Source organism: Anabrus simplex, chromosome 13, assembly GCF_040414725.1.
Source record: "Anabrus simplex isolate iqAnaSimp1 chromosome 13, ASM4041472v1, whole genome shotgun sequence".
Taxonomy (NCBI): domain Eukaryota; kingdom Metazoa; phylum Arthropoda; class Insecta; order Orthoptera; family Tettigoniidae; genus Anabrus; species Anabrus simplex.
In genome coordinates, this window is record NC_090277.1 from 65,862,434 (window position 1) to 65,885,959 (window position 23,526).

At 41.9% G+C, this 23,526-nt stretch overlaps 1 long non-coding RNA gene across 1 annotated transcript; it reads left to right on the forward strand.

Annotated features, from left to right (window-relative positions):
• Positions 1–1,399: 1,399 nt before the first annotated feature.
• On the forward strand, positions 1,400–15,105 carry LOC137502901 (uncharacterized). The gene is made up of 3 exons (XR_011018910.1): positions 1,400–1,413; positions 9,788–10,929; positions 14,976–15,105. It is a non-coding gene; the product is annotated as an uncharacterized lncRNA (long non-coding RNA).
• The last annotated feature ends 8,421 nt before the right edge of the window (positions 15,106–23,526 follow it).

The window sequence follows — 23,526 nt, forward strand, 5'->3', positions numbered from 1 at the left end:
GGTGACCTCGATAGTGTTGTGAGATGGACGGTGGGCAATGGTATGATGATAAACGGGGTTAAAAGTCAGGTTGTGGGTTTTACAAATAGGGAAAGTCCTCTCAGTTTTAATTACTTCGTTGATGGGGTGAAAGTTCCTTTTGGGGATCATTGTAAGTATCTACGTGTTAACATAAAAAATACCTTTATTGGGGTAATCACATAAATATGATTGTAAATAAAGGGTACAGATCTCTGCACATGGTTTTGAGGGTATTTAGGGGTTGTCGTAAGGATGTAAAGGAGAGGGCATATAAGTATCTGGTAAGACCCCAACTAGAGTATGGTTCCAGTGTATGGGACCCTCGCCAGGATTACTTGATTCAAGAACTGGAAAAAAAGCAAAGAAAAAAAAGCAGCTCGATTTGTTGTGGGTGATTTCCGACAAAAGAGTAGCGTTACAAAAATGTTGCAAAGTTTGGGCTGGGAAGACTTGGGAGAAAGGAGACGAGCTGCTCGATTAAGTGGTATGTTCCGAGCTGTCAGTGGAGAGATGGCGAGGGAGGACATCAGTAGACGAATAAGTTTGGATGGTGTCTTTAAAAGTAGGAAAGATCACAATATGAAGATAAAGTTGGAATTCGAGAGGACAAATTGGGGCAAATATTCGTTTATAGGAAGGGGAATTAGGGACTGGAATAACTTACCAAGGGAAATGTTCAATAATTTTCCAATTTCTTTGCGATCATTTAGAAAAACGCTAGGAAAACCACAGATAGGGTATCTGCTACCTGGGCGACTGCCCTAAATGCAGATCAGTAGTGATTGATTGGCAATGTTTGATAAACAGGAAGTCAATTCTCAAACTTCTTGTAGAACTTCGACACCTTACTAACTTGGTCGCCCTCGTACCTAAAACACATTTCACAGACAAAGACGCTGTTGGTTTAGGTGCAAATATAGTTGTTTAGTGAGACGCACTCTGAAACTCATTGTAAGGTCACAAAATATTAAATTTAGGAAAGGATGTCGACATTGAATTATTTTTCTATCCCTCTTTCATCTTACGACAAGGGTAGACAGTTTAAGAATCCGTAGATATTTTTGCTATTGATCGAATTACACCTAAAGTTAAACTATTTTTAAACCTTATTATAGAATGTATGCAATATTCATTGTCAAAAATGCACGAGTTTTGTATAAATCTGGTCTTTATTCACAGGTTTATGCCACAGGTTCACACAGTTAGTTTATGCGCGGTTATGGGTATATGACGTGAAAGACTCTGATAGGTCGGCCATTGAGCTGCTGGGCTTTATTACCAATTGAAGGATATAAATGGGAGGCCAGAGCTAATGTTCCTCAGTACAGCTGTCGAATCGCATCGTGTGTCTATCAACCACTAACGCCACACACAATGATGTCGCTGCATTGGGTGAGTCGCTTACTTATTTCTCTGAAACTGATATCAGGCTTGGTCGTGGAGTGGTGGCCATGCACACCAAACTCTCTGATACCGACGTTAGACGGTTCGAGTCCCATTGCTTCACCATCACAATGTTAGTATACAATTTGTAATCCCTAGATTTCGTGTCAAAAGACTGGATTATTTTCATACGGTGTGGGGCCATATGACGCTGTTGACTGTGAAAAATTTCATTCTTGAGCCGTTCGACACGAGTAGGCTACGTGCCGGCATCTTTGTCATACTATCACATATCACGTCATTCAGTAACTTCTCTGGAAGGGGAGACTCATCTCACCTCATACACGACCCCGTACAGGAAGGGGAGCAGGCCTGGTGCATGTCTCTGGGGATGCGGCCCCTACTTCAAAAGACATCACAAACACGCAGCCCACGAAATCTGTTCCCGACGGATCGTGGTAACACTCTGCCAGGGCCACCTTCTCCTTCTGGAAGGACCCGTGCCGCAGTTTCGACCCTACAGCGGTATCCCTCACGCCCATAAGCTGCCAGTTCACGTCCTCTAGGCATGCTGGGTTGCGATCGCTCCCTGAAGAGAGACAGTAACGCTAGACACGCCATCTTTAGGAATGGCGTTTCGTGTACTAACAATTACGTCGTATGAGGTTGAAATTTTAATCTATATGTCTCACGGGCATGGAAATACTGGGGTATCGGTGTAATACTTTCCATTTCCGCTAGTGTATCTCTATTGAGTAATGGAATTTTCCTGGAATTTGAGTGAGATATCTTGTGAATGATGAATATTCAAACAAGGGAACACAAGAGTGTGCTGTCAGTGGTGGAGATACATCGGATGAAAGCAATGAGTGGCTTTCAGGAGCTCATTTACAGCAGACACCAACCTACACAGTTACATTCCTGGTAATTGCCGTCCCTCCACACGTTATTAATAGTACATTATTCTGTGCATGTAGTAATGGTTCTCCTCCCGTCTCTTCGGACGCTCAGTCTACCGCAATAATTAGGATCACACTGGACACCGTCCTAGTGCCGTACCCGTCATCGGACGTTGGCGATCTTAGGCTTGTTCTTGTCTGTTCCCCAGTCAAGACGTGTGGGGTTCCCATGATCCCTCCTCCCTCGATCTCCCGTTGTATAATTAATAGGAGGAGGGCGTCCCATGATATGTGCACAGTGGGAGAGCTTGTTGATCTTAGGAGCCCTGCACAATTCTAACTCCTCTACCCAGCAAACCACGGGAGACCCACATTTCAAATGCTCCTAATCTTTCCTCACAGTCCAGAACACTGCTCCGAACGCCACAATGCGGGACAGACAGCACCGTGCTATCCTGCACCTGCTCCCAGCGCTCGTCTATCCTCTGTATCGGAGCTCCATTGACCACAATAATGTATTACGTCTTCTTTAAGCTCACGTTTAGACGAAGGTTTCCACATGTTTCCACCACTTTCGACAAGACCTGCTGCATGTCGTCAGTCAATTTCTACAGCATTCCTTCATCAAAGAATATGCGTACAAAGTGTGGTAGGAGGCCACGGTGATGGTGCTTAGGTCATAACACTTTAAAGACTATTCCTGACAATTTTCATGTATAGAGTTAGTATGTTCATCTCTCCACTGACAGCTAGTTTCCAATGTTTTCATAACACTACTAATTGTCGGACTCGACCCAGAGCAAATCGCGCCCTCCTGTGTTATTGTTGAGTCAAGTAATCCTGGCGAGTCGCGTATACGCTGAATGGGTCTTACCAGTGACCTATGCGCCTCTGTTTTACATCCTTGCTGCGACCCCTAAGTACTGAACTTGTGGTGATCCACATGCGCTACTTTCACAACACGGTAATTAATATACAAGAAAACAGCGGGATCAGAATATGAGCAGACAATGCTTTCTGAAATGTAGACAGTCACACGCTGTTTCGCCCTGTTAATTGGCCTTACATCCGTAAAGAGCGCTGCAGTCGCTTTGTCCTTGCTTGAACCCTGCTAGTTGGTCCCCTTCCTAAACACAAATTTAATTCTATCAGACCAGTTTGAATTTTGAAATTGAAATTGTGTGCAAGATAACCGTAAAGAATGCTTTCCTCAGCTTCTGTTCATCACATGTCAAGCTGACTGGCCCATAGCTATTCTCTTTATGTTTATCACCTAATCCTTTGTACACTGGGGACTCTGTAGAAACTCTGAATTAATTTGGTATAACTCCTTCATGCAAACAGTCAAGTAATGCTCCAAGATAAATAGGTAGTTATGGCCAACTTTGACACATTTACAGAAGATGTATCGTAGAATACTAGAGGAAAAGTTGTAGGTATTACTGGCATTTATGTTCACTGTTTCGAGACTGAGGCCTCGTAAACTTGTCTATGCTGTCACTTGTGTAAAATATCCTGAACCGTCAGATATTCTAGTAGTTTGACTTTCTGGGGCAAGATGTCCCTAGCATCGATTTTGTCCTGCCCCTGTTGATAAAAGCACTTCATCAAGGTGGAAGAAAATTAGTATTTTGAAGTTGGGTAACCTATCGGCAGTAAGTTTTCTTTTAACCATTCAGAAGTTATCAAAAATAATATTATTTTAATTAGCCCATAAAATGATTGAATTGTGTGTGTATCATCTGATGGCGGATTAAGGTGGAAGAGCAGTCTGAACATGAGCTAATTAACAAGGTATGGCACAACATTAAATATGTCAAACTTCTGGGTGTGAAACTCGGGAAGATCTCGATGTTTTTTTTTTTGCTTTACGTCGCACCGACACAGATGTATCTTACGGCGACGATGGGATATGGAAGAGTTAGGAGTTAGAAGGAAGCGGCCGTGGCCTTGATTAAGGTACATCCCCAGCATTTGCCTGGGTGAAAATGGGGAACCACGGAAAACCATCTTCAGGGCTGCCGACAGTGGGGCTCGAACCATTACTGGATAGTGGCCGCACTTAAGCGACTGCAGCTATCGAATTCGGTTTTCGAAGTTTTAGTAAGCATGTAACTGTCAGGGTGTCCGTATTTCTCTAAAATTCATGTAGGCCTTACCCTCTTTCCTTAATTCAGAGAACGTAACCACGTAATAAGTAATGATGTGGGTAATACACTCCTTCTGCGTTAAGGGTCTGTGATTCAGACAATTGTGAATAACGTACGCTACTGCCCCAACAGAGCGCGTATTGTAAATAATTGTGAACTAGAATCGAGGGTTCGAGTCTTGTCTGATGTAAAACTAGAAGCTACAGCTGCTTCCAATTCTGTGTATTTTTGTAAACCCAAATATAAAGTGAACTTCGGTGTTCGAGGCCGGACCTAGGTAATGTCCTCTGGAAGCTGCGACTTCTCCTCGTGAAGAATGTGTTTTCGATTTGTAAAGGCCTATGGGTCATCAGACTGTGATAGAGCGGAATATTCGGAATAGACTGTTTTAGCAAACATTGCTTGCGCACCCATTACCCGTCACGCAATCTGCTACGTGGAAATAACTACAATCCATGCTCAGTGAGAATACAGGACGAGTTCTCCGTGCAAGCCACTCCTACCTAATTACTTGGACTAGACGGGGCTGAAAACGTACTGTCCATAGTTTTCAAGGCTCCGTTTTGGAAATATAGGCCAAGACAGGGAAGACATGTGGCAAGGGATGTGAAATGGTCAGATCATTTAACAAAGAAATTAAGGCCTTAAATTAATAATAAGAATGTTATTTGTTTAACGTACCACTAACTACTTTTTAAGGTCTTCAGGGACGCCGAGGTGCCGGAATTTAGTCCCCCAGGAGTTCTTTTTACGTGCCAGTAAATCTTTCGACACGGGGTTGTCGTATTTGAGCACCTTCAAATACCAGCGGACTGAGCCAGGATCGAACCTGCCAAGTTGGGGTTAGAAGGCCAGCGCCTTAACAGTCTGAGCCACTCAGCCCGGCGAGGCCTCAAATTAGCATGTAATGATTCAACATAAGATTTCATAACTTTCCAGTATAGCTGTTTAAAAGTTCGGTTACTTTAGGACACAAATAACTACTGAAGTATTTGCTAGCTACGCTGGTGTTTACTGTTCCGGGGTATTTGGGGATCGTAGAGGTGAAAGAAGGTGCCGGGTGAATGGGTCTAACTACAATATCAAAGTTAATTTAAAACTTTAACAAAGGTTATATTTCTTTAGAATTTAAAAAATCAACAAATAACAATACAACAGGTACAATTAGCAATTTTGGAACAAGTCAATGAAAATACAATATTGGTGAATTCGACAGGTCCTGGGCTTCGAACCCCTCGCTTTACAATGCTTCAGCTCCAAGCTCAAATTTACATGTTAAAGAAGACCACTTTAATAAAGAGCAGAAATCCCCTAATTCAAAGAGCACTTGCTGTTAAATTTGCAATATCTAGCCTCCCAGAGGCATACTTTACAATTACAAAATTTGAGAAAGAGCTAATAGGCTCTCCGTTTCCTTTCAGCCTCCTCGAGGCAATATCAGAAATCGTACACTCTCTGGCCTTCCATGGCCCAACTTACAATGTGAAACAGCGGTATCTTGTACCCAACCTACAGGGCCTTTGCGGAAAAGAACAGGTTAAGTAAAATGGCCCAAAACACAAACTGAATGGAGGCGTTCAGTGCTCCAAGATAGTGAAAACTTAAAAACCTAAGGTGCACTAGGCCGGTGAAACAGGGACTATTCCCAAACTACTGAGGTGACTCGTATAAGGGTAAACTAATATATTACGGAAAGGAAGAAGAACAGTTACAAACGTAGTCACCTCAGTCCAAGATGAAGGGGAGCTCGAGAGGGTACTTCACTCTCTATCCCCGATTTACAGTTAAAGATTTTATGACGTTTTTACATTAGCCGTCAGAAGTTACATTTTCAGAAAAGTATGTTACATAGTTGATGATTCGGACCTTTCTCTCTGGTTAAACTGCGGAGCTAGCAAGAAAGAAAGAAAGAAAGAAAGATGTTGTGTGGCCATTACCTTGTAGAAGCTCTAGCAGCTGACGAAGAGGCCTCGCGCCTCCTGCTTGACACACACACTCCCGATCAATTGGCCAAGAGACGTGGAAATCCGCAGTTTATAAGCCCTCGGGGAAAGTTCGAGACCATTCAAGATTAAACTAGCCACACCCTCTCATTTTATTAGGTAATTTAAAAGTTGCATACAAAATCGGAGAAGAAGGCTGTGATAGGTTGAAAATTAATTACAGAAATTTGGAATTGGCTAGATTCAAAACTGGCGGAAAGAAAGGATAAATGTTGCCAACCCAAAATAAATGAATATCAATTAGTAAAAATCTTATGAATACAAAACTTCTTTAAATCAAAAGTTCTTTCACTTCGCACCAGGGTGTATGATCATAGTTTTTAGTAGTGACATCTATGGAAGAATGTATAAACTTCTTGATGAATGGCAAACAAAACAAGTAGAAATATAGTCAGTTCAGGAAACTTCACAATAACAAAATTATATCATATTTTAGTGATGGCATCTTCTGAGTAAATTTATAAGCTGGTCTAGTTCCAATTTCACACTTTCACTAGTCGAGGAGTTCTTTTAGGCGCTAGATTTAAATGCGCGGCGTTGGGATGTACCTCCCGGTTCATTTACATTTTCATGTTCACCGCTATTCCGACGTAGATTTTTTAGCGAATAATACAAACATATATTATTACGGTCTAATCTTTTCATGGAGATCTATCTGTCGATACTAAGTCTCTGAGGTTTTATGACTTGCAGACGATCACTGAAGACACTATTAGCAACACTACTGCACGTTACAAGAATTATCACATACCTTAGCGATCGGTAATCACAGCCAGCAGGAATATCTGTTATTCATGCTGAGGCCTGTGTTTTGCCCTTTCACCGTCTGGTCCCGATGTCCTGCCTCTCCGCAGTAGCTGCAGTGGGGGAGGGTGTCGAATCCACTTCTTTGGGGAGAATTTTCTCGGAGTTGGTGCTTTTCTCTTCTGAGCCTTACTTGTACTTTTAGGCGTTGCACTTTTTGAAGGAGAAGATGATGATGGTGTGATTATTGGCAGAGGAGGAGAAACAGAAGCCGGCTCCATAAGATTAACACTTGAGATGATTGGTGGTGGCGTTGCTGGAGCAGTGAAAAATGTTACGCGGGACATAGTATACCTCTCTTATGTTCTGATACCAAATGAGATACGTCTGTCTATGGATGCTAAGTCCTTGAGGTTTGATGACTTGCGGAAATCAGGCGGCGATTCTTCCGGAAGGATGATGTAGAGTACTTCATCAAAAACTATGCATTTCTCTGTCAGCACTTCACCAGGGAGCTCTTTCGTATACATGAAGTGATGTATGTGGGTTATTTATGCAATGTCTTCCATTCCAGCGTGGAACTTGTTTTCTCACTCATAAGTAGGAACTGTTACATTTCTGGATTCTGTGCCATAGCGACAGGAATAATATAGCTAGAAATCTGACAACTAATACGGGTGACAACAGTTACATCTTCAACAACTGCACTTTATTTCGGAATGCTCTCTTGAAGCATCCAAAATACAAATCAGGATGAAAGTTCCTGGGTCCCACTGGCAAAAATTAAATTTTGCAACTGCTGGTCTTCCTGCCCTAACTCTCCATATGAGGTATCTCATTAAGGCGTTATTATTTTGCCCGACACAGTTATCAGCATGGAGTTCTAAATGCTCCTCACCTAATGAAAAAGACATGGCATGACAAGGGATAAGACCCGCAGTACAAGCTTCTGGACAAAACAAATTTGTTAAGTGGTTCACATGCTAGCCTGTAAGAAAGGAAATGGGTCAAACTCGTTGCGGATCGTATGGTGAGTGCACTTGTTGGGCAAAATCAAAAGTATAATGCGTTGAGCCTACAGCTATGTGGCGCAAGAGACAATCAACTCTGATGTTTTCTTTTTTTCCTCCTCATCAGAAATTAACAGTTTTGCTATTACAGTCTGATTTCTTCTACAAGTCATACACACATCAGTCTTTATTTTCTGAACTACTATGTTACTGCAAATTGTACGCCAGATTGAATACCAGGACGAGAGTGATACAGGAATTCTCTCTAATGATTTACAACTGAAGAGTATAATGTGTGAACGTACTTCTTAGTCATGTCTGTTGGGAGAAGCATCAGATCACTTTTCCGCATTGTAGGGGCCTGGCCTGGCATGACAAAGTGCATTTTGTTCACTGAAATTGTTTTACGACCATCAAAAGGAATAGATTTTATCTGAGAAGTCTTTAATACGTTTCGGTGAATTTTGGGCTACAACCTTTCTTTCTTGAATTGTTCCTTTAAATTCTTTATCTACTTAGAGCCACAAGCGAATACAAATTGAAAGAATGGCTGACACACCTGCCCTTTGAAGTGATACATTGTGTAACTATTTTTCCTGTCATATTTTTTCTCTCAGTAGCTGTCGTCATTGGCTGGTTTTGTACTAATGCAGTCATCTCACCTATCATTAATATGTGGTGGTGATTGACATGTTCTCCCCAATTGTAATCCGTTCCTGACATTCTACTCTGGAAGAATGGATGAAGCCACAACACTTGTTTACAAATTCTTTAACCTCCTCCGTACATTTGGAGACTGTTTGAACTTTGGGAACATCATGTATCCTGAAACTCGTCTGTTCAGAAGGTTCACTTTCCTCACCACAATTTTCACTTTCAAAGTCACTCTCAGGAGATTGTTTTAAAGCTTTCATTTGGTGCATCATTAGTCCCTGACACAGTGAGAATTATTACTGCTTACTTTTTAACCGAATATATTTTAATGTTTTAAAAGACTTAAATTCACAACTATACGAATAATAAGGAGAGAGTCACACTACGAAATACACCGGAATACTGCATCGGTATCGGAAATTTTGGGAGAAGACTGGATGTTTATGCCGAGGTAGGCTTTATTCACCATAGGATAAGGTATCCGAGTAATTTTATCTTATGTTCGCGCTGCTAAATGAGCGCGAGGGAGTAAGTTTGTGGAGCCTCGCTTACGATGCGAAGAGTGGTCCCTTTCCTTATCCTCGCACATACATACTTAGAAGTAAGTTCATGAAGCTCTCGTTACGATAATTAACAAATAATCAGGACGAAGTACATTAATCCTGTGCGAATACCTAAAACTGTGGAGGGAAAGAGACGATTACTTTACAAAGGAAAATGTTTTGCGCAGTGCTTTGGTAACTGACCACCAAAGTTTTCAAAGTAGGCTGACGATTTAAGGTAATGTGTTTGTTTGACTGAGGGTGGACAGCGAATGAACCTGAAGTCAGTATTCTGCTCTAAACTACCAAATTTTCCATCATAACCTCCTTCAGGAAGTCATATTCGTCATAGTTAACTTCTGAACTCTGTACTTGTTCCAGATTCTTTTGCCCCTGACACTAGCAGTTTCACTGGCAGGAACATATCAGTATTCATCACCCGTGGATTCGACATTGCACGTTACTGTTCGTGGAGAGAAGGACGCCCATAATAACTGGAAGATAACGGTAACGTATATTCTCAAATACAAAGTTCTGCCCCCGTGTTGGATGGATAAAATTGTGTGTGATTAACTTGGTGTTTTGTATTCAAAATATGTGCATGTGCCACTCAAATTGAAGCCAACTTTGAAACCACAGCAATACAGTTCGCGGAAATAATCTAATAGGTACGTGATATCAAAATGTATCAAACCCAGACCTGCTTTTCGTGTGCTAACCACTGACTACTTTAGTAAGGGACAACGAATTGCAGTGAAGTAGCACATTGCAGAAGTAATTACTCACATTTCTTGTGTAACTGAAGGAACAAACGTGCATTTAAAATTATATCTGCCCTGTACCTAATCTGTTTGAACGAAGTCAAGCGTCCTGCTAGTTAGCGATCTCGTCACGGGATGCGCTAGAAATTAGTAGTTATAGTTCACAGACACTGTGACATTTCACACAGGTTGCCTTTGTGACAAACAGCATATGTTTAATTTGTTAAACAATATCGGTACTACAGAAATTGTGGAGATATGCAAAATAGATGAGGGAGAAACTAGTACTTTCCTTTAGCAAATCATTCAAGGAACATCCGTGTGGCTGGAAATACCTCCCCGCTTTAAAGTCTCACAGTGCAGATGGAATCCTTGAGAAGAAACTGTAACGTGAAACACATCCGACCTGTGTATTTCCGTTCTATCGTACATTCTTTGGTGCGCCTGTTTAATTTGTGCATTCTACAATTATTTAAAAGTGTGATATGTAATTATTGCGCCGTGGCTGAGATGAACGCTATTGGTCCCTTGGAAATCAGTACTGGCGCGCATGCGCTGTATGTTCCTCCCTGCACTAGAGTTCTGTCTGGATGTGTGCACGTTCGGCGGAATGGAGGAAAACCTAACCGATATTTAAGGCAAAGCCTTAATTTCTAAATGTTGGAAATTATTTTATTTTCTTCGTTTTCCTTCCGTGTGCATAGTAGTGGCGTGGGTTATTATTTGCTTACGTCTGTGTGCCGGTCTTCAACTGAGTGCTAGGTGAAGGTTTAGATTACTTTGCTAATATTCATACAGGCTGATGTAAGTAGTGTCAAATGTTTTAAATATTTGGAACTGGAATTGTACTATCGGTTTGGTTTATTCAAGAAAATATTACCTTAATCGCCCCATATGTGCATCATGCCATTTACGATGCCACCTCACATTAAATTGCATAACCACGATTTTGCCCTCTGTTAAATTTAATGTTAATGTGCAATTTGAATCATACAATCTAATATAATTACTATTATTTTTATTATCTGTATCATGGCGGTTGGTAGAGAGTTGAAAATTGATTCTCCTAACTGTTAAATTTTCTTTTCTTAAGCGCTCACCAGAACAATTCACATCCCTGTTTTCTCTCTTCTTGATTGTGTACTCTGTAGCCTTGCGTGTAGCAGCATTACAGTTCGTGCGTGACTTTGTTCTGTAGTTTTGCTGGAACGCTCATATTTTCCATTAAAATTTTATGGTCGTATGGGGAATATTTAAGTAGGCTATGATATTTAAAAATTTTATTTTATTATAAAGCATAACTGGCTTACATTAATTTCAATTCTGGACGCACTGTGCGTTGCAGAAGTAATGTGGCCCTGTTATCGTGTTTATTACAATTATTGCAATTGTAATGTGAGCTTTGATTACGTTGAAACAAATTTCAAATTCATTTATGTAGATTTATTTGATCCAATTAACTTAAATTCAGTTATCAGGAGGAAACAATTGTTGCAGGCCAGTATTTCATATTTACTTAAGAATTCTTTCGGTTATCCAAAAATTAGTATTTTCTTTAACCTTTGTTAAAATGGATGACCTATTCAAATTCTTCCAGTTTCAAGTCATTGTAAGTTAAATATATTTCTGTTTCCGCCTTAAGAAAGTCTCGTAGCATTAGTGACTTGTGAAGTGTAAATTTTTATTTGACACTGGCCTTTTACCTCTAAATAATTTAAAGGCACCTTCCATATTTTGATTATGCAGCTTACTGCACCTAAGGTAACTAACATTTGTTTCCTGTTCTTGTATTTGATTGTTTGGACAGTGTTGGTTTTGAGTGTCCTCGGGACGTTGCAGTAAGTTGCTACAACATAGTAGTAAGCTGCATTTATACTTCGTAGACTCCGTAACATTTCACACAGGTTGTCTTTGTGGCAAGCAGCCTATGCTAGGCCCGCATAGAATTTGTTAAACAATATTCATACTACACTGGTTGTGGAGACATGGAAAATGCATCAAGGAGAAACTAGTCGTTTCCTTTAACAAAGAAACATCCGTCTGGCTGGGAACACCTCCCTGGATACGCTCCCTGCTTTACCGTAAACCCTCCTAGGTGTTCTCAGCTCAGATAGAATACTTGAGAAGAAAGAACTCGGTGGATATCGGGATGCCACTTTCCTGAGATTCAAGAAGAGGTCCACATAGGTTATATCCACTGCTAAACTGAGTGGAGGCGTAAGGAGTATTAAAGCCTAGCGTTACCTACTGCTAACTGCATGGAGCAGTAACTAGTAGTCCAGTCAGGTCATACCTACTGCTACACTGCACGGAGCAGTAACAAGTAGTCCAGTCAGGTCATACTTACTGCTACACTGCATGGAGCAGTAAAAAGTAGTCCAGTCAGGTTATACCTACTGCTAACTGCATGGAACAATAACAAGTAGTCCAGTCAGGTCATACCTACTGCTACACTGCATGGAGCAGTAACAAGTAGTCCAGCAAGGACATATCTACTGCTAAACAGCCTGGGGCTGTAAGAAGTAGTACAGCCTTGTGATATCGACTGCTAAACTGCCAGGAGCCGCACGGAGTAGTCCAGCCTGGCGCTTTCTGGTGCTAAATTTTCTTGAGCCATAAGAAGTATTACAAACATGTTATATCTACTGCTAAACTGCTTGGGGCCGTAGGAAGGAGTCCAGTCAGGACATATCTACTGGTAAACTGCCTAGGGCCGTAAGAAGTAGTACAGCCATTTGTTATCAAATGCTAGACTGCCAGGAGGCGCAAAAAATAGTCCAGCTTGGCGATATCTACTGCTAAGTTGCATGGAGCCGTAGGAAGTAGTCCAGCCTTGCGATATCTACTGCTAAGTTTCCTGGAGCCGTAAGAAGTAGTCCAGCCTGGCGATATCTACTGCTAAAATGCCTGGAGCCGTAAGAAGTAGTCCAGCCTGGTGATATCTACTGTTAAAATGCCTGGAGCCGTAGGAAGTAGTCCAGCCTGGCGATATCTACTGCTATATTGTCGGGAGCCATAAGAAGTAGTCGAGCAAGGACATGTCAAGTGCTAAACTGCCTGGAACCGCAATAAATGATAAAGCTTGAACATGTCTACTGCTAAACTGCCTGGGACCGCAAGAAGGGGTAAAGCCTGAACATGTCTACTGCTAAATTGCATGGAGCCGTAAGAAGTAGTCCAGTCAGGACATACCTACTGCAAACTGCATGGAGCAATAACAAGTAGTCCAGCAAGGACATGTCTACTGCTAAACTGCACGGAGCCGTAAGAAGTAGTCCAGTCAGGACATAGCTACTGCTATCTGCATGGAGCAATAACAAGTAGTCCAGCAAGGACATTCTACTGCTAAACTGGCTGGAGGCGTAGGAAGTAGTACAGCCATGTGATATCTACTGCTACATTGCCTGGAGCCGTAGGAAATAGTCCAGCCTGGCGATACCTACTGCTAAACTGCTGGGGCCATAAGAAGTAGAACAGCCATGTGATATCTACTGCTACATTCTCTGGTGCCGTAAGCAGTAGAACAGCCATGTGATATGTGCTGCTAAACTGCTGGGGCCATTAGAAGTAGAACAGCCATGTGATATCTACTGCTACATTGTCTGGTGCCGTAAGCAGTAGAACAGCCATGTGATATGTGCTGCTAAACTGCTGGGGCCATTAGAAGTAGAACAGCCATGTGATATCTACTGCTACATTGTCTGGTGCCGTAAGCAGTAGTACAGCCATGTGATATGTGCTGCTAAACTGCCTGGAGGCGTAAGAAGTAGTCCAGTAAGGACACACCTTCTGCTACACTGCATGGAGCTGTAACAAGTAGTCCAGCAAGAATATATCTACTGCTAAACTGCCTGGGGCCGTAGGAATTAGTACAGCCATGTTGATATCTACTGCTAAACTGCCTGGACCCGTAAGAAGTAGTACGGCCATGTGATAGCTACTGCTACACTGCCTGGAGCCGCAAGAAGTAGTACACACCATGTGATAGCTACTGCTACACTGCCTGGAGCCGCAAGAAGTAGTACAGCCATGTGATAGCTACTGCTACACTGCCTGGAGCCGCAAGAAGTAGTACAGCCATGTGATAGCTACTGCTACACTGCCTGGAGCCACAAGAAGTAGTACAGCCATGTGATAGCTACTGCTACAGTGCCTGGAGCAGTAGGATGTAGCCCAGCGTGAACGTATCTACTGCTACATTGCTTGGAGCCCAGCCTGAACGTATCTACTGCTACACTACCTGGAAATGAGCCTTCTTCTATAGTACTGCATTTCCCCAAGTGATCTCTCAAGCTCTCCCTGATTTTCACTGTAATTGGCTGTTGATTTCCTCCACCACTGGTATTACTTGTGGTCAGCAGATGTTGATAACTTTCAGTTCGTCGTCAATCTTGTTCTTTAATATTTGAAAGCAAATTCCTAAACACAGTTACGTAGTTTCTTTACCTGGGTATTACGGTCACTGAAGCCGGACATGGAAAACACCAGAATCCCCGTTTAATAAACAAATGGCTTGATTGACGTGTTGTCCCTTTTTACAGCAAGGGAATGATGTGCAGAGAGACGGACATTCCTTCACTTTTAGCACACACGAACAATAGACCTGCCATTTTCAATGTCATATCTAAGAATATGGAACTAACAGCATTGTTACCCGTAAGTTGCCACTATATGGTATGGCGAAAAGTCCAATAAAGCAGCAATAACCTTGTGACGTGCGAGTGAGTAAACACAAGTGTCAGTGTGAGGAGGACCAGCTCACAGTGAACCTAACTTTCTACGTCTAAAGTTTTCGAAATTTGTTACAGGTTGACACGCGACGAATTACTTCGCCCGATAACCAGTATGAGTTAGACGTCAATGTGTTCCAGAAAATGTCGTATCTTAACTCAAGTGACATTCGGCACATGGTTTTGTTGACGTCGGTACATCCACCAGTACACGGTAAGAATAGAACTCTTTTCACAGTTGGTATTCCAGTGCGTGTCTCCTCCGTGTGCAGGTAACAGCAGTAAGAGAAACGACCGACGCCTCTAGAGCAGGCAATCCTAGAGTTTCAGGTGATACAAGACTAGGAAATGTACTCACCAAGGAAGTAGGGGAATTTGGGTAGCTAGGAAGTAACATAACCAATGGCAGAAGAAACTAGCAGAACATTTATCGAAGAACAACATTTGCTAAAGGAAGCCTTCTTGTAAACGAACGTTCTCTCACCATAAATATACAATTCGGACAGTCGTTTGTGGAACATATGTCTGGATCGTGAGACTGCATGAGATAGAAACATGCTTATCAGAGAAAGGGAATAGAGGTCTTTGAAATGTGGTTTTACGGAAGAAGGCCTAAGGTAAGCAGTGGAAACTCGTGTCATTGCCTCGAGGTTGAGCAGTTCTTTCCAGTAGCACCCCCAATGAATGTGAGCGTATTTAGCTATATACCTGCAGTCCTGCCAAATTCGTGTGGAAAATGTGTGGGCCCACTTGCATTGCGCTAACCGTTACAGTTCGTAGCTTAAGGGGAGATAGCACGAAGGAAGAGCGGGTGACAAGGGAAGGAGAACAGCAGCAAAATACAAGGTGCGGTGGGAGGGGAAGCTCCGAAAAACAGGTACGCTAAGGGCAAAGGGATCAAGTGAAGTATCCGTGAGTCAGCGCTCGTAAAATACAGATGGAAATAGGGGGAAATGAAAGTGTTAGAGGAAGGTGGGAGATAAGTGGAAGGAGGTACGTTCAGTAGAGGATAGGAAGAAGGCCTAGAAAAGGGCCACGAGAAGGAGAAAACGGAGGAGGAAGTAGGATCTGTAATCATCATGGAAGACTAGGGAGACTAATAGGGAAAAGGATCTAATGAGGTGGATGGGGTCGAGGATCTGGTCATTGAGGACTCCATAGGTAGGCTCTGGGAGAAAGTGCGTGCAGGAAAGGGAACCCAGGTATACCAGAGGATAGGAAGAGGGCGTGGAACAGGGCCACGAGAAGGAGAAAACGGAGGAGAAAGTAGGATCTGTAATCATCAGGGGAGACTAATAGGGAAAAGAATCTAATGAGGTGGATGAGGTCGAAGATCTGGTCATTGAGGACTCTATAGATAGGCTCGGGGAGAAAGTGCGTGGAGGAAAGGGAACCAAGGAGTTGAGGAAAGAGGAGGGTATAGATTGTGTGGTATCGGTTCGAACAACGTATGGCAAGCAGGAATAACTACCAACATAGTATGGGATCTTGTTATGCAGTTGAAGGGAGAGGAGAGTATGATCATTGGGATACTCAGTGGAGGGGTACTAAGGAGTAGGTACGTGTGAGTCTTTTAGTGCGTGTGTATGTATAGCTTAGGGGTGAGATATAGGAGCGGAGGTGTGAGTACAGCGACAGGAAAAGGTTGTAATGAAGTAATTCAGTATTTACCAGATGTTATATAAGGGGTTGAATCATGGCTAAAGAGTGACATAATGATACGCAAATTCCTTCCGGAACTGGAGTGTTTATTGTAGAGATAGGATGGGGAGTATTTGTACGAATGAAAGAAGAATGTGTTAGCTAATAAAGAGTTAAAGGTGACAAATATGAAGTTCAAGAGATCAATCAATCAATCAATACTGATCAGCATTTAGGGCAGTCGCCCAGGTGGCAGATTCCCTATCTGTTGTTTTCCTAGTCTTTTCTTAAAGGATTGCAATTATATTGGAAATTTATCGAACATCTCCTTTGGTGAGTTATTCCAATCGCTAACTTTTGGGGTGTACAGACATGAATAAATTGATGCAGACGTGAAATATTTAATCATATAATCAGGGATGTAGGCTACTTCACAGAAAATAATGTGATTGTAGTGATTGTTCTAAATTAATAAACTGTTAACTCGGAAGGTGATGCGAATGGCAGAAATTTAAATTAATCTGGGACGAAGAGGTGGATCAGAAAGTATTTTGAGAAGATACGATGAAAGGCGGTATAGATGATCACGAAACTCTTTTAGACGTAGCTAGGAACAAATGCGATAAAACAAGGTTATAAAAGTCAAAGAGTAAATTGATCGGTATTAACGAATAGATTGGATTGGTAAAAGTTCATATGGTTATGGGGAATTAAGGTGGTGTTTTAAGAGGAAGTACAACCTTTACTTACAACAACCAGTAGGAAGATGGAAGACTCGCTTATACCGTCAGGGTCGGAAAAGAACAAGTGGTAACCCGGTCATTCGCCTCTTAGAAATGCAAGGGATACCGTTTGTGTATTGTACTGTCCACTCGGCCACGAGTGACAGATTTGATATTAGAAATGACGTAGAACGTCAATAGTTTGGTGTTGTGAACACGGAGAACTGCGAGAAGGTCAGTACGTAGAGTAGGGAGTCATGTACGTTGTGGCCCTTACATTCCTTTGTGGTTCGACCAAAGGAGACCTGCAGAGAACAAACTGACTCTAGAACTCTGAGATTAATTAAACGTTTTGAATAAGATTTATGATTTTCTTCCACTTTAAGCTGACTCTGACGTCGAGGAAGACTTAATATGGTACTCGGGCTTCGGAGTCTCCCTAAGAAACACGTGGTGCTGGGAGAGCTCACTGCTCGGTGAATGCTGGGATTGTACCTATTTGTCTTCCCTCTCCAAGCGACAGTTCATACGTTCTTGGGCTCACTACTGCAGGAGAGGAGGAGCAGGCCACATGTTGCTAAATGTGTTCCAAACACGTGACTCTCCGAAAGTTTCGAATGAAGACTTCGAGCACACGTCACCACCCGGGAACCAGCTGGTTAAAATGTGCATGTCCTTTTAGTTACAGATATTTCCTCAGCTCAGAACTCTCAAACTTATGTTCCCCTTGTCTTCCAGGTCAGACCGAAAATAAAATCTTCGGCATAACATTTGTAACTTACTTACTTGGCATCAGCTCTAAGAGAGACGATTTAGATCTTGCTGTAAAACCAAGGTTACTTCCGGTAAAACTGGCACCGCAATTTAGGTCCTGTGTGAAAGGGAACTACGATGTAATATGCCCGTTGATATATAACTCTGCTTCGAAAATACAGTAACATCAACTGTAAATATCTTTATTTGTCATCATTCTGGGTTTTAAGCTTGTAATTCTGTGTAAAAGGAACTGCGCACTTTGAAGAATGATAAATCAAACGAAATGGACCCTTCTGGAGCAATATTATCATAACGAGTAATGTTTCCACAAGTCTTTACACGAAAGAGAGAAACACATACATTTTCCAATTCTTGGTGTAGAGCTCTTTTCAAACATATCCATTTTTTGAAGTAGACATTGTCGGTGACCGTGAAATAATTCTGTACGGATTTTATGTACACAGATTCTGATAGATTTTCAGGATTATTGCTTATCAGAAATTAACTATTTCCTGTGTATTTTTGTTTTTGGTACCTCGACGTCTCAAGAAGTGGAGCCGGTCACAATTTCCACGACTACACCAGCTACAAGTACTACTCAAAAACCGAAGACATGTCCTCATCCAGGTGAGTTAAGCAGATTATCAGCGAAGAGTGTACGAGAGACCAGCATACCTGTGTCCCTTGGAGATATGCATCTAGAGGAATATTCATTTATGGCTGTCATATTAGAAAAGGAACCACCCTTTCTGTCAAGAAACGTTCTAAGTATAGGTACTTTACGGCCGAAACAGGTTCCAAGGAGGATCTTCAAAAGACAGAAGTATTCAGTCAGCAGTATGTAAAGATTGTTGGTTACAAGGATAATGTCCAGATAGAGGAGGAGACTAATACTAAAGAAGTATTGACATTTACAGCAAGATACGTTAGTTAAAAACTATAAAAGCGGCTGGAATTGATAAGGTTTCGGGGGATATTTTAAAGACGATGCGTTGGGATATAATACCATATCTGAAGCATGTATTTGATTATTGTTTCCAGGAAGGAACTTTACCAAATGAATGGAGAGTTGCTATAGTAGCCCCTGTATATAAAGGAACGGCTGATAGACATAAAACTGAAAATTATAGGCCAGTCAGTTTGACATGCATTGTATGTAAGCTTTGGGAAAGCATTGTTTCTGATTATATAAGACATGTTAGCAAAATTAATAACTGGTTTGATAGAAGGCAGTTCGGGTTTAGGAAATGTTATTCCACTGAAGCCCAACTTGTAGGATTCCAGCCAGATATAGCAGATATCCTGGATTCAGGAGGTCAAATTGACTGCATCGCGATTGACCTGTCCAAGGTATTTGATAGGGTAGATCATGGGAGACTACTGGCAAAAATGAGTGCCATTGGACTTGACAAAAGAGTGACTGAATGTGTTGCTGTATTCCTAGAAAATATAAATCAGGGAATTAGAGTAGGCGAATTTTTATTTGATCCTGTAATAAATAAGAGGGGAATTCCTCAATGCAGTATTATTACACCTTTACATTTTCTTATATATAGGTAAAGGATATGCGTGAAAGAGTGGATCAGAGATAAGGCTTTTCGCACATGATGTTATTCCGTACAGAGTAATAGATAAGTTACAATATTGTGAGCAACTGCAAAATGACCTCGATAATGTTGTGAGATGGACGGCGGGCAATGGTATGATGATAAACGGGGATAAATGTCAGGTTGTGAGTTTCACAAATAGGAAAAGTCCTCTCAGTTTTATTTACTGCGTTGATGGGTTGAACGTTCCTTTCGGGATCATTGTAAGTACCTAGGTATTAATATAAGGAAAGATCTTCATTGGGGTAATCACATAAATGGAATTGTAAATAAAGGGTACAGATCTCTGCACTTGCTCTTGAGGGTGTTTAGGGGTTGCAGTAAGGATGTAAAGGAGAGGGCATATACGTCTCTGGTAAGACCCCAACTAGAGTATGGTCCCAGTGTATGGGTTCCACACCAGGATTACTTGATTCAGAAACTGGAAAAAATCCAAAGAAAAGCAGCTCGATTTGTTCTGGGTGATTTCCGACAAAAGAGTAGCGTTACAAAAATGTTGCAAAGTTAGGACTGGAAAGTCTTGGGAGAAAGGAGACGAGCTGCTCGACTAAGTGGTATGTTCCGAGGTGTCAGTGGAGAGATGGCGTGGGAGGACATCAGTAGATGGTGTTGTCTTTAAAAGTATAAATGATCACAATATGAAGATAAAGCTCGAATTAAGGAGGGCAATTTGTTGAAAATATCCGTTTCTAGAAAGGGGAATTACGGATTGGAATGTTTTACCAAGCGATATTTTCAATACATTTTCCAATTTATTTGCAATCATTTAAGAAAAGGCTAGGAAAACAACAGATACGGAATCAGCCACCTGGGCGACTGCCCTACATGCAGAACAGTAGTGATTGATTGATTGATTGAATTCCTACATATGAATAAATTTCCCTCCATGGGAAGAGTAAATGGAGAGAATTTTAATCACAGACAAATCTTAAGTTGGCCTTCCGTATCACTTATAAAGAAGTATTTTCGGCCGTTTCCCACTCAAGCGAGGGATCAGAAATAACTAGGAAAGTAACGTAGACAGTTTCACATGATGTATATGTCACGAGGCAAGAACTTCCCACATCACAAATGTTTCACAGATGTAATGCTCATCGTGTAGTTTCTACGGTTAAGACTGTTTAGGTGCTGCATTCTGCAGAACGAGTGCACTTGTTGTAGGAGAAGAAACGAGAGTGTCTTTGGTCCGAAGTGAATGCGAGGCACCGTGAGTGTTCCATGGCTGAGCGAAGTCCCCTCACGCAAACAACTGTAGGCCGTGGGTTCGACAAACCTCAAGGTGACTGCGTGGCTCCTGAGTTTTCCTCGAGACAAATATCTGGGTGTGAATCTTTAGCAAGGTACCGTTCTTTCCTACTGTGACGTTATCTGAGTTTGTGTCACGTTGTAGGGGAGGAAAGCAACAAGAAACTACTCCAGTGTAAGTACTAGGGATACATACTTGCTTATTTATAGTTTCCAGCTGAAATGCAATGCATCCACAATTTAGCAAGGATCCTGCATGATGAGGGCTCGTCTCACTCCTCAGCTTCTGGATGATGTGAGGAGCCACTAACTCTACGTATTTATTGTACCCGTTCCTCGAACAGCAGATTGCAATGGAACAGAAGGAATTTGCGGCTCAGTTCACGGTGTTGAAATGATGTGACAGTAATGTGAAGTATTAAAATCCTGACCCAAACCCGGACAGAATGCAGTAAAACACTGACGCCGTCACGAAACACCTTGTTGATGAAGTCTCCTTTTTTGTCTGCGCTATCAAGGAAATAAAATATCTGCATTGTTCCTTCTCTAACGTCACCGCGATGTGACATGGACACAGTATCTCATCTCCGTTATTATCCGTAGTGTCGTATCCCCGCCAACAGGTGAGACGCCGAGCGGTGAGTGGAATCACCTGGTGGCTAAAAACACCACCAAAAAAGAAAAGGAATATAAGATGGTAAAGATATAGGCGTTAGGTAAGTTGGTTGTTAAGATTTGAAACTCATATGATTTCATATATATATGTGCGTATATTGACAGATGATGTACAAAGAATATACACGCGCAATTGAAGTCGGTATTTAGTGTGACATACTGCAAGTAGCCGTCCTTAGAACGGCTACTCCAAGTAAATGCAAGTGGACTCTAAAACATTAGAGTACCACAGAAATGCTAAAGCGATTTAAACGGAGTATCGTGGAGTCCCACAGAGATTCCTCAAGCTTTAAGTTGCCAACTACGATAAAACCCAGAAGAACTAGGGCTTATATCGAGAATCGAAGTATGAATGATGAATACCAAATGTTGGCACCACCGTTATAACCTGACGTACTAAGAATTATTCTAAGCAGCGAGACCTCCTGAAGAATAGATCGCGATTTCCTGACTTGAGCGCAAGGCAAGGCTTCCAAAGCGAAGACTAAGCAATAAGAGGCTTGTTCCTTCAATTACAACCATATTTAAAGAAACTAGCAATATGTTATGAGGGTATCCCTCCTCTTAGATAAAGCCTTTCTGGCTTCCTATTGGTTCTACCACCTACCCCATGTTTCGTAACTCGCATTCTCAGTACGTGGCAATTTTTATTGTCATGTACTCGCCTTCTCGCCTTTAACCCTGTCCTCATAACATTCCTCCCCCTTTCTAATACTTGTCATCATAAACATTATTCTCCGTCTCGTACCACTTAATTGGGTGGCCCTTTAAATTTAAGTATGGGATCCTTCAAACCACCCCCTTTCATGCTATCTCCAGACTATAGGTGGTCACTATTGAGATAGCCCGTATCCACTCCTTGCCAGACCTCCTGAACTCACAAGGCTCTGTTTTTATCTTTATTCCTTATGACCCCAACACATGGCTGCTTAGACAGCACGACAATGGACTGAGTTTTCAAGTAATCGCTATGTACTACTTATGCAATGCTACTTGATGGACGTTCGTGTCCCTGGACATGACAGTAGTAAGATCAATTTCTATGTTACGTAATCGATGGAAAGTTGCGATTCCTACTCACATCACATTTTACAGAGAACTTAATTTTAACTCTGATGACTGTTTACATGTGAAGACATGCACCCTATAACAGAACCGTGAATGCTTATGTCCCGCCGTCTTCCAGGTTTAAGAACACAAACATACAGAAAGACGTATGAAACGAATAATTATCAAGATACTTTACTCGAGTACACACATGCGAAACTTGGTGAAGTACGTCTCTATGTCACGTCATTCCGTTCTTTCTCTGTCGCATCCCTGGACACTCGAGGACTCTGAGGTAGACAGTGGTCATGCGCTCGGTAACAGTTATTAGTTTACTCGGCACATCTCAGTCGCCCCCCCCCCCACACTTTGTGGAGAAAACATTCCATGTTTTCCGTCTGAAACAAGGAATGATGGGAATTATTAAGACAAGCAACTTGTACAGGGGGCCAACCGGGGTGTACTGAGGTGTCGCGCTCATAGTTCCTGCGCTGAATGTTTTACTGCATTCTCAATGAAAGCCTCAAAATGTATAAGTCATCTCTGTCGAACTTGTAACTCCCAATCGCCACTATTGCCACAGTTAGTGTGGGTTCAGGTCATTCTAAGATGACAAGAGTTGCCTTGGGTTTCTTTCACAGTATTCTCATAATTTGGCCTGAGAACGTCGGTTCTTCCAAAACTGGGATTCCGTGGACCATTGCTGATGTTCCCAGTTGTATCTGTCATGTGTGATCCCGTTGTTTCTACTCTGACGTACAAAAGCTGCATTTTATGACTAAAAAGTCGAAGTGAGGGAGAAATGCAGTGTTGCCAACCGCTCAGAGTTACAATTTCAAATCTTCCAAACGGCTGGCGTAATTCAACCAAAATGCGAACCAACGACCTGGTGCTGCCGACTACTTTGACTAAACACTGTACGTTGGAGAAAAGCCC